Raw genomic sequence first — 14553 nt, 5'->3', positions numbered from 1 at the left:
TTTAGCTTTAAAATACGGTTTTATGTCTGGGAAGGACGAATTTTGCCACAAATAGGTCAAAGGGAAATTTGTGAATTAAGCTCAAACCTGCTTGACATGGACAAGATCCATTTAACACAGTATACCCGGAAATAAAGTTTTTGGGATTTGAGAACTAATTTATGTAGGTACTTACTTATTATAATCTAATTGTAAACCATTAATGGTATTTACTGTCATGTGCTATATCGGCACAAGTATTAAATTAAAGTAAGGCAATAATTAAGCATGACAAAAAATAAAGTCACCAAAACACCAAAGTATTCTCTGTGCTATACTAAAAATAGCAATCCAATTAGACAGCTTATAATTTATACGAATTTGAAGTATAAATAATAATATATTACAAAAAGATTTGCTTTAAAATTTAAATGCTCTCATTTCTTCTGTAATTTTCCTTCGGATATTTTTTACGGTTATTATATCATTCGGTTCTAATTTTGTCGAACGAGTTACCTTTTTCCAGTTTTCAATTTCCTATACTACAGAGCGGATTTTTTTTTAAACATTTTGATATAAAAACATTAATCCAATATATTGTTTACTCGCAAAATCTTTAATGCAAAAAGTTTACTTTTAAACTAACAGATTTTAGAGATGTCTCGTATTTCATGTAAACTCTAAATGATTCTAAATAAATATCTATTGATTTAATATTCAATATATTTTAAAACATGTTTAGGATATGAAATTAAAAATAAAATTTGTTTCAAAAAGTAAATTAAGTAAATAAAAAAAATTATAATATAACTCTTTAACCATATACGTATCGATAGTGATGGTAAAAGTAATAAATACGTTCAAGTTATTGAAAGAGAAAAACATAACACCAAAATACCTTATAAAAACGATCGTCTTTCTTAAAAAAGAACTATATTCGTTGAGGATATTAACAGTACCTATATAATATCAATGTTGCAAAACAAAATATGTTTAAAAGAAATTCAATATTATGTACTCGTAAAATGCACTTATATTTTATATCGTTCTATACCTAACCTAACCTGTCTAAATAGGTATGTATGCATGCCCTTTGATGCTTTAAGTTCAGAAACAGGAGATACCCTTCATTTCTCAATGACATTTACCGATTTTTTACCTAGTCGACCATCCGGTTGATGGGTTTTTATATTACCAGTTACCACTATATAGTAAGTTAGTTCACAGAGTTTTATCTCGCTTAGTCTATAAAAGAGTGTACATTGTTGTTATTATATGCTGTACTATGTCTTTTGTAATACACCATTTACCGCTTTAGATATGAATATAAAATATTATAATACCATATGCGAGTTAATAATATATTATTGTATTATTTGAGTGCATGAAAATCGATGTAGTAGTTGTATCGAACTCGAGTAGTTCATCGTGTGTTTTCGAAAACGCTTAAAATACGCGAAACACTCTTAGATCTATTCCTGAAATATAAACCTTTATTTTTTTTATGGACTTCGGAAGTCTCAGATTAATATTTAATATTTATTTATTTTTATTCGTTTTATTTATAAATTCTTAAGACGCTGGGCAAACTGTACGGTAGCGCTTGGTGGGCCTACAGTTTTTGTTTTATTTGAATGCTAATAAATAAATATAATATTTAATAATTGTATTGAATAGGTTATAGATAATTAAATCAGTTTTTTAGTTGATTATAATTTGTGAAAATCGTACTCAATAACATATTATTTCTCATTTCTCATTCAGTCCGTCGTTCTACAACTGTAAACTTTGTAAACTTTACTATATTTTATAATAAGCCTGTCTGGGAGTAGGACAAAGCCATAGATATTCTGTATAGTTTACTTAACCACATTTAGTAATTGTTTTTATTTTTTTGTATTTTTGCTTTCCATTTTTTGAAGGTTTACTCAGGGCCGGATTTAGGGGGGGGGGCGAACCGGTGCATTTGCCCAGGAAGGTTTGGTTGAGGGGCGCCAAATTGTGGGCATAATAAAGGGGGAGGGCGCTAGTTTTATACTTTATCCCGGGTAAAAAATATACTAGATCCATTGGGTTTACTCCATTATTTTTCAAAATCCTTTGTAGACTTAGCATCTTTTTGATTAATATAATACACCAATGCAGCAATATGTTTACACTTTTGCTCGGCACCAGCTGGAAACTGACATTCTACATGGGTAACATTTATAATCGAGTCCAACTTAATTTAAAATTCAAAGTTAATAAAGAAAATAAAAAAAAATGAAATACAATTGTAGTACAAAATAGTATAATATTGTAGTTTTACACTTTTACTTTAAGTTAAACCTTGTATGGTAAATTACTAACAGATGCTTGTATGGTTACAGGTGATTCAATAAATTAAAAATCATCATTAATTATTACTGCAATTCAATTATTCATTCATGTCCGATGGTTAGCCAAGTTTATACGATTTTTATTATTTTGTACATATTTATAAGAAATAGTCTGAAACCTACAAGTTATTATGAAATCTGGATTAGATGTTATTTTTAAAAAAATGCCTACACACTAACTCAAATCTTATTAGACTTCATTAAATATTGACTATCTAATGTGCAATAATATGAATTATTTTGTATTGTTATCTTGGTTATATAGAATTCCTATACTTTTATATTCAATGTATGATAAATAATAGTAAATTATATAATAATATTAAAATGGTAACATTTAATAAAATACTTTGATTATCACAAATAAAATTATAAACTACAACAATGTGCATATAATTCCTATATAATATATAGTATAATATAATATAGTTATATCATAGTAGTATTTATCTTTCCATTATGTGTGGCAGTTGTCAACCAGATTGCACTGTTTTTAAGAACTTGTATAGAGTCCTTACGTGAAAATAAGTTACGAATATTTCAATAATAATACATTAATACAGTAGGTATTTATCAGTTATCATTTATTATTTTATATAATATGTAACATAAGGATATGGTTACTTATATTTATTTATTTTACACATTTTTGAATGTTATTATATTGCAACATAATATATTTATACATGCTATAATCAGAGATTATATAAATATCTAATATAATCTGTGCTATAATGTTTTTGGCCTTCGTCATTATTAGTCTATTGATAATGTGTATCTTAGAAATTTGATTTTTTAAAACATTCATTAGATTTAGTGTACACATTTTTAACCATAAACTCGAGCTTTTATTTTTGAAAATAAAATTGCCATTTTAAGTTAATGTTTTGAGTGAACAGATTTCAAAACTAAATAATAACTTCAATAAATATTGTCAACTAAAAACGCTGGATGAATTTAAAAAAAAAAATCCGATTAGAGCACATTCAAAAGTACTTAGGTGACATTTAACTTTGCTTTTATTTTTCTGTTTAGTTAAGTTATAAAACATTTAAGTACAATTATAATTAATTTTTATTACAGTAAATAATATAATATGTACTGGCCAGGTCGGGATATTGACACTATTAAACGTACTGCAATCAGTTCAAACAGTTGCAAGCCCGGTCAACTTTAAAATAATTAAAACTTATTTTAGCTCAGAACTTGAAGTCCAGTGAAGCCTGAAAAAACTTTTAAGTGTTTCAAAAATCAAAATAACTCTAAATCAAAAGAATTGAAAAAAGTTTTTGAACTTTTGTCGTTTCAGATATTGACTTGCCAAAATGTAAATCAGACTTAAATTGTTTAATGTTTATAGACTAAACAGTGTAGTATAATATTCGTTTATTTTATATTGTGTACCATGTAGCTAGGTTAATTTTAAAACGATACTTCTTAACTATCGTGTGTATTTGTTTGAACTACAATATTTTTATAGAATCTGCTCATTATATAACAAATAATCCATAATTATTATATAACTATACAGTCTATCTAGTAGAATATTATAGTTAACTTAATGTAAAAATCTCCACGCCTTATTTGTTTGCTATTGCTATTTGCGTAGTTATTCCGTGTCTTATACAAGCAATACATTGATAATGGAAATAAAATGAGTGGATGTTTAGGGACAATAAGGATACAACGTGTATAGTGGATTAATAGTCAGGACGAGCTCTTTGACGTGCACAAATACACTAGGTACGAGTAATATTGTTTACAGTAGTAATAGTATTAACCAATAAATGAGTGACTAGCTGCCATAAGCTGCAAAGGCTGACGCAGTTCAACGAGTGATGGCATTTCTGAACGGTAAACACAGTCAATATAGTAACTATTTATTCCATTTTCTGCAATAATTGTACGCTGTATTAAGCTGTACATTCTTGGTATATTGTGTAGTGAAGGACGACATGATCATAAGTTCTGACAAATCTTAGACTACAAAATCAATAATAGCTGGTCCGTAATAACAGCAGGTACCTATGTAGGTTTCAATATTGCGAACTCAGCACAGTAATATATGATGAGCAATGAGCATATTATTGTGATGTTTAAGACTCATATTACATGTTAGATTTTTATCATTGTAGTTTTAATTAGACAAAATATGAATAAATTGTATTGTGATACAATAGAATAATGAATAATATATATCGTAATAAATTATTATAATTATTAAGCAATTATATATTACGTATACAATCAAAATGTAAATATATTAGGTAATTACTTTATTGTATCACAAGTCAATATGTGTTTATATTAGTATACGTCTTATGAAAAGAATGTTACAGTATTCGATAAATACAGGTGAATATTTAGACTCATTTTAAATAATATAAATACATATTAAAATATTTATTTTGTATCGGTATAGATAAAATTATTGTTTGTGAATTAAAATGCTTTAAAATGTAATATAACCATTTCAAGATTCATCAAACATTTTTTATTAATTAAATTTAATATTTTATTTACTAATTATTAGTAATTACTAGTATGAAAATAAATAGAACAAATGTTATCGAATTGATTTATATAGTTTAATTTCGTCATAATATGAGTTAGTTTGAATTACGTTATTGTTTTTTTTTTAAGTATTAAATTTTAAAAACGATTTTCCATAACACAATAAATAATAATATTAGAAACAGTGTTGGTTCCATCATGTTACCACACATTGTGGTAAACTTCTTGACAATATTGAAATGGGATTTCAAAATAAAAATTACATTTCAAACATATTTGACTTTTTGTGTTCCGATGATTTCTGAATCTGGATAAGCAAATTTATTTTCTACTTCTAGCATATATCTTTGTGATTTAAAATGTTTCGGGTGATTTGTCATAAATCATAATCTATCTTCGCTGACTGGTTGATACTAAAAAATAAACTGATATAAAAAAAATATATATAATATTAAATGAAAAATACACATTTTGTAATTCCTTGGTGTGTAGTTCTGTTATTATTATCAACTCGTATCACGAAAAATGAATAAAATGTCAAAAATTACGGCAGCTATAATGATTAATGAGAATATATAATAATAAGTACCTATATACACGGTTATTTGATAAATTTCGTACATTTGTTCAAAAATTTTAACTGCATCATATTTATTTCAAGAATACAATATATAAAACATACCAACACACAAAGTCCAGTCATATCGATATCTTTAAGTTAAAGTATTATTAGATATATTGTACAAAAATATCGGTTAATCAGAGAGTTTAATTACAATACTTTATCAGTAGATAGCTATTTTCAATACATTACAAATTAAACTAGTTTCAAATTAAAAAAAAAACTTGTTATCTTTTAAAACTGTAAAAAACTTAAAGAATAATGATGATGATTTCTTTTTTCAAAAATGTTTCAAAATAAGTTGTTTCTTATTGATACTCTTAGTTAAATTACGAAAAATAATAGGTATAATGTTTAGTTTATTATAACTAACAAAATAACTAGGTAACAAATAATTAGCAGATCGTTGGTTAAATGACAAGACTTCGTTTTTAAAAATCTTTATTAAAAAAAAGTTAAGCTCTATTAATTCGTCCTTTTACCTTGATTATGTAATATGTTTATCAACTTGCAAGTATATTTCAAACTGGTATTTTTAGAATTAATGAATCGTAGGTACCAATAATCATAAAAAAAAAATTGACTACGAAACCGGTATAATAGATATTTGATAAGTATACAATATAGCAATTATCCAAAACAACTGATCCCCTGAATAGTTTACATAAATAAAAATCGTTTGAATTTTAATTTGTTAGATGACAATTTTTACAATCAGTCATTTACCCGAAATTTATTAGTAGTTTTTTTATTTTAAGGTTAGGTTATAATAATTAAATCAAATAAAAAATAATAACATGACATTTTGAAAAACATCACTTAATGGTTTAAGTATTTATTATTATCGTTTTGTGCAACATATTTAATGCTCAACAACTGCACAGTTGGTATGTTATACAATTTATAAAGTTTAAAATCAAATATTTGACAACAATTTTTGAAGAGTATAAAATCAGTGATTACTGATTAATTATGAAAGTTTATTTTTTAGACATCCACACAACATTTATGTGTTACATAAAATACACCTAAATATTATTATTCCAAAAACTCTACACTTCATAACACATTAAATAGCCATTACCTGTTTATTATAACATAATGCTTATTTTTATTTTACTAAAAGTATAATTACCATACACTTCTACAGGATAAATAAATGATTAAAGACATATTAATATAAATATAGTAGAGCCATACTGGTCAGTGGTCGCTTGATAGCAAAAATTATTTTAGTTATTATTTATTTTTTTTTGTTTTTAAAAATAATGATGTAAAACAGTATTATATTTTTTGTAAAATGTAAAAAAGTTAAAATTTATAAAATTTATAAAATAAAATATTAAGAGTTAATAGCTATAAATTCCAATTCGTAGGTAAGTATAAAATATTTACTATTTTTTATGTTTTTCGTGTCAGACAGCTATTTAAAATAACAGATAAACATAGAATACTAACAAATATTTAAATAACAGAAGATTTTTAAATTAGATTTTTATCATTGTATATCTTTATAAGGTAAATATACGATAAATTTAAATTTGAAACAAGTATTAATATTCTGTCAGTGTCTATTCCTAATAATATTTTACTAAATGTTATTTATAGTATTATTACCTGTTGATAAAATTTTGTTAAATTAAATACATTTTTACCATATTATTACCATACTTTACTATTGGTAATATAATTATAATAATTATCATACTATTCTGCCTCTAAAACTTGATTTCGCATACATTTTTTAATTACCTTCGAATACTAATCAAATGTTTCATTTCCCTAAACCCAGTGTTGCGATCTACAATATAATTATTGCACTAGTAAAACGTGTTAACAACCAATCAATTTTTATCGTTCTTAATTTTAAATTAGAATTATGTAATCTATGAAAACGCACTTGAAGTGATTTAACATACAACGAAATAGTAAAATAAAACACAATAAATTAATTAAATTTAAAACTAAAATTAATAAAAAATAAATTAAATTTGGCAACGATAACGGACTTGATTAAATAGGAACAATCCCAATGATGAATCTTCATGATGTGATTATTTTTGTGAGAATTGAGAGGATAAGTGGTTAGAATATAATAGTATTTTAAATGGATTTAAATTCATGAAGGAACTTAATAAGTGAGATTTCATTGTTGTTTATAGGAGTAGGATTAGGTTTGAATGATTGGTAGCCTCTTGTTACATTCGCATACGGATGCGGTTTTGTCGAGCTTTCAGTTTTGTTGATTATGGTGTTTAGGATTGATGTAGAATTGAATAACAATGATTGTTGATGTTTTTGGTTTGAAATGTTGTTGTATTTACGGGTCAGTTGTTTGTACATAATACATCAATTTTAGTTGGCATCAGACAGTAGTACTTTGTAGATGGCGCACTAGGTGATCTAGTGATTTTATGCAAGAGGTGTATTAATGCTTTTTCAAAATTATAAATAATACAAGTATAATATTATAATTATTATTTCTACAGTTAACCTCTAACTCATTGTTAGTTATAAGTTACAAATAACGATTGATATTCATGTAATTTTTCAGATAAAGAATCTTTTATTGTAGTATATATGTACAATGTATAATTTATTTTTTTCAGCCTCTTTTACTAATGACACCAAAATGAGGTCGTCACACGACCTCTTAATTTAATTTAACAACTCTACAACTAACAGTCTTATTAAAAATAATTATATTGTTTTTATTTTTTTTCTCTTTTCTACTTTATTTACATTTAAATTTGTACTTGTATTCATAATAATTAAAATCTGCTATAAGTCACCCCTTTAAACATAACAAAAAAAAAAAAAAAAATTGTATATAAAATATGTAGATAGCATTAAGCTACGAACATTATTCATTGTGTTATCAGTTCTTTTATTTTAATAAAATTACACATTAAAATAAAATAAAAATAATTTTTTTCAATTTAAATAACGCAATCTTTATTATTTAATACAATATCTATAGGTGATAAGTTTATCTTTTAGAGAAAACGCACAATAAAATTATTAAGTGAAAAGAGAGAAATAAAATAAAATACTATTTTCAAATGTCGTGCATGTCTTGAATAACTCAAAAAACGAATCATTTGCCGAATAATTTTATTTCGAGTATATTAGGGAAGTAACTTTCTATCATACACGTATGTTTCTAAAATTGATTAAACTTTGTTTAATTTTTAAAATTTCATCTATATGATGATTAGTATCTATACAGTTATTTTGCAAACTATAATCATTAAACCGAATTGTGTCTTATTAAAAATGTATTATAATTCAATTAAGTTTTATGAGTCTATAGCGTCTACTACTACGGTAGGTGTTTTGTTTTATTCAGGATATGTATGACCTTGAATTATTTTATAATATATTATATATACTTGTATATATATATATGTATGTATGTATGTATATATATATATATATATATACAATTTTGAATAATCAAATTTAAGAAGTATTATTATATTAATAACTTTAGAGTTAAACAAATTTCAACACCATCGTAAAAAGTAATTATTTTTAACAATTTGGCTTTATAACATTTTTTTTTTGTGCCAGTGATCTTTCTCATTGGCATTATTAAGAGTTGTCGTTTATTATTAAACACTCGCAGTTATATTGAAATGTATGGATGCCTACATAAACAGCAAACGTTTACCCTTTGTTTAACTTTAGAACATATTGTTTTAATCTTACACAGAAATGTAGACTTTGTTAGGTTAATTGTAGGTAAAGTATTTTATTTTTAAATACACAGTTAATATTATGTAGTGTAATTAAGTGTTTTATTACTGCTATCACACGCACGAAAAAATACAAATAACGATCTACTATATTAATTGTTCCCTATTGGTATGTATGAACTTGAAACATGGCAATGTATGTTATTTCACACATGGGCACTCAATGAAAAATGTATGCATTTTAAGTTTGTCTCGTTAGTGTTGTTTTATTATTGTTAACATGATAAAACTCCACGATTATTATGTTCGATGATGTCAATAATAAAAAGTAAATCGTTTTTGAATTTGAATACACAATAATAGTGTATATTCAAATAAATTTGTATACAGACTTCGCGTTCACATTCAAACTTTTAAGGGTGAAATAAAGTTTTCAATTACGATGTACGTACAATGTACATATTATACTAAAATACTCTCAAAGTCGTTAATCCATAAAACATGAACCTAGTGTGTTTACGTAGTCTTGATAAACAGAATATAGATTAGGCGAACATTGAACAAGTACCTACACACAACACATCGTATGGGTGGTATACTTACATAGTTACACAGTACATAATATATTATAATATACCTCGATCAACGAAATTACCTTTGCCACAAAAAACTTTTCTCTGTGCATGTACATTATTTTATAATATGCCTATAATATATTATGTACATTAAGATTACATAAAATACCGTAAGATATTAGTAAGGTACTGCGTTACAAATTTCCGTGTACATAAAAGGAGACAAAGATAAATCGGCACACTAACTTTTACGGTTTAATTATTTTTCGAATTACCAATGTCCTATAAATTTACTTTAAAGTCGGTCGAAATAATATATTACATATACGCATGACTTTAGATTTCTTCGATATTTTCTCCAGTTTCTTTTTTACCACGAGGGATTATTAAATGAAATTCAAAAACCAAGAACGTAAAAAAAAAAAAAAAAATTTGCACAAAATACCGCCTAATAAGGTAAATAAATATTTATTTAAAACTGTTCAATTCATTTATGTGTGAGTGTCCTTTTAAAAACAATTAAAAGAACAATTCGTACTATTACAAAATCTGTACTGGTTATTGGTATTATGCGTGGGTATTAAAATTATCAATAAATAATAAATATTAAATTTAATGTTATAAACAGAAATTTACGCAAGCTATAATCTCATTTATTTTTTCGGAATTCAGTTCGGCGGCTCGCATTTCATCATTTGCGTCACCTATTAGAGTATACCTACGTGTGAGTAATTTATGGATTGATATAAGACAAGTACGAAGTACTGTCAATATTTACATATGTATTGCGTATATTACGAATGATAATGTAAATTATTAGCAATATCATTTATTTTGAAATATTATTACCGAATTGCACGTACGATTGATGACCAAGCAGCTAGTAAACATCTAATTTTAACCAATATATGTAAGAGGTAACGAATCATTATCAACTTAATTAAACTGCTGTGATATATTTTAATAAAATATTTTTACCATAATTTTATCAATTTATAGTTAGAAGCATAAGTGAAAATTCAGTGTCAGAGTACTCCGCAGGTAAAATACATTTAAGTTTACTGCACGCCTGTTATTTCAATTGCATTTCTTATAAGACTATTGTAACAATTGGTTAAAAATTTGATATTTAAACATAATAAATTAAAAATATTATTTGAATAATATTTAGAATAATAAATTAAAAATTTACACAAATCAAAAAAAAAAAAAATAATAAATAAATAAATAAAAGCGAAACCACTATGAAAAACACATTTTTTGTTAAAAATTATAGCTATTGATTTAAAAAAAATATGCAGTATAATTAAATGGATACTATTGTACCACGTGATCAAAATAGTGTATATTATTTCAGTTTTTGTTCCCTTCATTTCTTCCATTACCGTTTCACGCAGTGATTTATGAGAGATAATAAAATAAAAATACGAACATTAGGTACCTATTTATATAATATAATATAGTGGGGATGTACTTTATACTGCTATCATATACATTATAACAATATACCAAATATTCAATGTGACGGGTGCAATATTTTATTGAAGAGAAAATATTTTTTATTTTTATTTTTTTTTTTGCATTTTGTTAAAATACAATAATTTAAAATGGTATGCCTTCCATATAAGGTGAAACAACAGTAGGTATAGTTAGTATATAAACAATTTCTGAAATGCTCTAATAATAAATCTAACATATTTTATCAACAATATATTATAGTTAGATATATTTTGATAACAAAAAATATAAAAATATCACTCAGTATTTGTTTTACTTTATAGTTCCTACGCTGTGTGGAATCCAAATTTTTTAATTCAGAAATATGGTATTAATGATTAATCCTATCATACATTTAAGACACTGTGATTTGTTTCTTTTTCTCAGTTATTATTTATCAAACTTAATGGAATAGGATATAATTTGTTCTTATTCTTTTAAATATAGGTAGTTATTATGATAAGGGACAAATATTTGAATAACTTATTTTTACAATTAATTAATAAAAGTTGTTAAGAAAATAACTTTAACATATGATGAGGATCGCATATATTTTAATGAGTAATTTTTATTATTTTTTGACTAATAAAACAATATAACGAATGATCAAAATATTTAAATGTATGAATGTAACCCGATTATAGTCTTTTTATATCTATTATTAAAATTATAAGATTAATTTAAGTTTAATTAAGTAGTAAGTCAATGTTACCTAAAACAATATATTAAATGAATAATATATAATAGTGTTATTATAATAGTTATGAATATAAAAAATGTATGACGTAAAAAATGTTTGAATGAATTTTAAATATACAAACATCTGTACAAAAAAACCAGACCTAATTGACAGATGTTTTCCTACATAATTAATATTTTGTATTAATATAAATTAAATGCACGCTCTAAAATATAATACCAAACTTATAAACAACGTACCTACTTATTGATAAAATAAGCATGTGCGTATTTATAAATGTAAAATTATGTTATAACACTGGTGCAAATGTATAATTATGATCTCCTTGGCAATGAATTTAACGTATAAGCTACGTTAGATTTGTTTCCAAGGCCAGATTTAGGACATGAACAACTTATCAACCTGTAGGGCGTAGTTTAAATGAGGTGTAACATTATACAAACATAATATTATAATATTAAGTATAATATACATTATACATATATACATAATTTATACAAAAAAATCTTTTTACGTTTTTTAGGTTTAAGAAAAATTTGTTTAAAACATCGTCACGATTCAAGACTTCTAAGTAGCTATTTATAATAATTTGCCTTACTAATTATTGAAATAAATAACAACTTGCATTAACATAAATTAAAACGTTCACGTCATTTGAGTTATTATTAATGCAATGATAATGTATCACTTAACTATAATTTAATACAATGATCAAAGAGTTATATTGTTTCATTGTTTGTCGCTATTTCTATTTATTTACATACCAGTGATGTCAGAAAATTATGTTTTATTAACCGATAGAAATAAAATTGAGAAAGTCTAAAAGAATATTTCATGTGATCTTATAAGAAGCACTTGCTAGAATCACTTCAATTTATAGGGATGTTGATAAAAATAATATAAGTCTTCTTTTTGATAATATAATAAAAATCGAATAAATTATTATGGAAAATAGTTATATAATTAAATCGATTAAATATAATACTTTTACTTGGCGTTTGTTTTAATTACACTCTTATATAATATGCAGTTTTTATAAATATAATCTGTATACTTGGATTTACCTAGCTAGGTTTATTAGTCTTATACAAATTAACAACGGATTTAAAATTTATTTTAATTATTATTATTAATTTTTTTCCATTTTTGTATACCTCGTTGAATATAATATATTATATCACAGTCAAAATTTAACATTAAAAAGCTGATTAAATTTTAGTATTATTCGTAGACTTTTTTCTGAAAGTTATTATATTAGAATTTAAATAACACGAAACGTCTTATCACATTCTCTCTAATATTAAATTCGAACTTTTTTTCTCATACTTAGAAAAACCATTATAAAAACCTTTAAATTATTATTTTTTCGATAAAATAAACAATTATTAATTTAAGTGCTTAAATTATTTAATTCACAATGATGTATTGTTAAAAATTATAATTATATAATATACTATATGGCATTCATGCTTAACTAGTAAATTACATTAAAAAAAATGAAAAAAAAACACTGGTAAAATCTGATAAAGAAAAGTTATTTATTTCGATTAGAGCATTGAACGTACCTAAAAAAGATCAACTAAGTAAAACACAAGGTTTTAATTCAAATAATGTGTTATGTTATATATTATATGTAATAAATATATATAATAATATATACAATAACATCATTGCAAAATGCGTAAACTACGGGAAAACACTTGCCTTAAACACGAAAACGACATTTTTCCGTTCCTATTGCATATATTATTCTCGTTGTTATTAATAATATATTATTTTATTGATTGCATAAACCTTTACGGAGTACAATGTATAACTGCAATAATGCAATATACGCGTTTGCATTTTTAATTATGTAATGACTACTGCAATAACGCTCTGCTATAATATTATGACTACAGCTGTAATGTACGCATCAGATGGTTTGTTATGGAGAAAGATTGCATTTATAGAATCGTGATATTATGGAGATCGATAACATAATAATATATAACACGGGCGTCGTTCAAAACCACACACTTACCATTCATAACCGCATATTTTACACCGTTCAATACCACACATATTTTGTTTATTGTTAAAAGGTAAATCTGGAAGGTCAATAATATAAAACCACACACACTTGAATGACAATTTAAAATTAAACATTTATTATTTAATCGTTATTTAATAAATTATCGTAAGAATAATTCAATACATAAATTAAAATAAAATGATATAATATAGTATATTGGAATAAATTTAAACCTTAGTGTTTTAAAATATTTTATTATATTAATTTAATAGCTTATGATGTCGTCATTTTAATTAAATATGATTATCTAGTGTGCTAAACGATAATGTGATTTCAGATAAATATTTTCATTAACATATTAGTGTGTATAGTATTAAACGGTTTGATTTAAGGAAAACTGTGAGGAATTGATGGGTAAAAGTGTGTATTTAAACGACGACCTTTTTTAAAAGTGTGCGATTATGATGACCGCTGTTAACAAGTCATGCTATGAGCCTATGTGCGATAATTTTACTAAAATTAATTACAGTTCAACGATTTAAATTTTAATTAAATCTTTTCTTTGTGTATTTTAAA

The 14553-nt window shown here is 24.6% G+C and overlaps 1 protein-coding gene across 2 annotated transcripts in view; it reads left to right on the top strand.

Moving 5' to 3' along the window:
* The window catches only part of LOC114129186 (frequenin-1), a 120218-nt gene that overhangs the window by 82004 nt on the left and 23661 nt on the right, over positions 1-14553 (top strand). The window lies entirely within an intron of this gene.

This window comes from Aphis gossypii, chromosome 1 (genome assembly GCF_020184175.1).
Source record: "Aphis gossypii isolate Hap1 chromosome 1, ASM2018417v2, whole genome shotgun sequence".
Lineage (NCBI taxonomy): Eukaryota > Metazoa > Arthropoda > Insecta > Hemiptera > Aphididae > Aphis > Aphis gossypii.
The sequence above is the reverse complement of the archived record's forward strand: the minus strand, read 5'-3'. Positions and strand labels throughout refer to the sequence as shown.